Here is a 2,329-nt window from a genome sequence, read left to right as displayed (position 1 = left end):
AGAAATCCACTGTACTGGATGTTGGTACAGCTAGTCCGGTTCAAACGATGATCGCTAAAGACAAATCAAATCCGTTAATGGCTGTCACTTTTCCAAAAAGTAAGGATGAAGGGTGTTCTTCATCAAAAGCTAAATTAACAAGATCTGGACATAAGACTTTAAAGAAGACTTTAATATCTAAGAGAAAAAATGAAACAATAGAGACAATAATTAAATAGACGCTAGACAGATTCTTCAGTAACCAGACGCAAGATAAATACATGAATGAACAACCAGATGAACAGCTAGACAGAGTTATGCCAGAGATAAATAATACAGATAATAATTCAGCAAGATCAGACGAAGAAGATAGTAATGCACAATTCCAGGATGCCCAGGATCCATATGAAGACGACGATTCAGGCATGAGTTTCGACTCCATTGCACTACACAACTTGGATACATAAAGATAATCTACAGTTTCCACAGTTTGTATTATTAGCTAGCATAGTCAAGTGGGGATGCCTACTTTATGTCTTGTAATAGTCAGAGTCAGAGTGCTTCCTTTATCACTACTTTCCAAAAGAAAGAAAAACTGTTGAAGCACGCGTCAAAATAAGTTTGAAAGAAAATTAATAACGCATGTGACGATGGGGCCCAAAGAGTACCCGACTTGCATTATTAAAGTTTTTTTTCTTATCTCTTATCCAAAAGTGTCGGCCAACTATGTTGAGGCCACGTAGTAGCTTTTAGAACCTCTCCTTTATGTATATCTCGCCTATAAAAGGCGCACATTTTGTCGAAAGAAGAGGCAGAGTGAAATCAACCAACTTCAAAGCCTACTTGAAATGTTTAAACCCTTCCTCCCGAAACATTTATCCAAGCTAGTCTTTCTTGTATAAACTTTGTATCATTGTGATTTAAATAAAAGCTCCAACTTTTCTATTCGATCTTTAGGGGGTTCCCGAAAGAAAAACCTCTCTCCTAGTTACTTCATGTAAGTTCTTATTTACATATTTTCTCCTCAAAAATATTTATACTCATGTTCTTATATCTATGTTTAAAGTTATTTTACATAGTTTTTGTAAATCATGTAAATTAAATTATCTATAAAATTCTTACCCTTAGTATATGGTTAGCCTCTTAATTTCTTAATACCAACGATGGATTAACCTGTAAATTCCTAGAAATTCTGGCCTTGATAGTCCAATAGGTCTGCAAAATAGACAAAGGACGAGTGTTAGCTGCCAGACAAAAACTTTCCGGGGTGTGGTTAAAGAAGTACGATGTTAAGAACATAGATTAAGAGGAAGAGATGAACAGGGTAAAGTAAAAAAAAAAAAACTCTGGGGAAAATGTAAACTATAAGAATAATAAACATGAAGAAACAGTAGGAAATGGGGAGTACTGAGTAGATTTTACAAACTGATATACTAAAAAAATCGATCATTATTAACTGAAAAATTGAAATATACCACTATTTTACTGTTTTTATTAAAATATACCACTGTTTAACCACTGTTTTTTGTTTTTATTGAAATATATATATATAGGCAAAATGATCTTCTGGACCCCTATATTATATCAGTTTTGTAAGTTGGACACTTCTACTTACATATTTATCATTTGGACCTTTGAACCCATCAAAAAATAATATTTTGCACTCTTTGACCGTTGATCTTACCTATGTGGTAAGGTCATGGTGACCAGAACAAAGAGAGTGTAGCCACTCGACTGAGGGTGCGAATGGGAGTCAATTTTTGATCAATTTTTTATTAAAATAAAAAATATTAAAATTTAAAAAAAATAAAAAAATCAGTAGATTTTCTACACTTTTTTTAATATTTTAAAAATATTTTTAAAATTTTAAAATAATTTAAAAATATTTTTAAAATTTTAAGAATATTTTTAAAATTTTAAAAATAATTTTAAAATATTTTTAAAAAATTTTAAAAATAAAAAGGGTCCTTTTTCCCTCCATCCTTTTAAATTTAAAAATATTTTTAAAAATTTAAAAATAATTTAAAAATATTTTTAAAAATTAAAAAAATATATATATATTTTTCCCTCCCCAACCCCACCCCGCCCCCCCCCTTACACCCCACCCAGCCCCATCCCACTCCACCCCAACACCCGTCCAGCCCTTCCCCACCCCCACCCATACCCTATCCACCCCAAGCCTTTTCACCGCACCCAGCCCCATCCCCACCCCTCATACCTCACACCTCACCAGCCCCGTCCAACCCCTCCCCACCCCAACCCCAGCCCCGTCCCCATCCCACCCCAGTTCCTTTCAGCCCCCCCACCCCACCCCAACACTCTTCCAGCCCCCCTTCCCCCCCACACGTTC

This window comes from Capsicum annuum, chromosome 8, assembly GCF_002878395.1.
Source record: "Capsicum annuum cultivar UCD-10X-F1 chromosome 8, UCD10Xv1.1, whole genome shotgun sequence".
Lineage (NCBI taxonomy): Eukaryota > Viridiplantae > Streptophyta > Magnoliopsida > Solanales > Solanaceae > Capsicum > Capsicum annuum.
The sequence above is the reverse complement of the archived record's forward strand: the minus strand, read 5'-3'. Positions refer to the sequence as shown.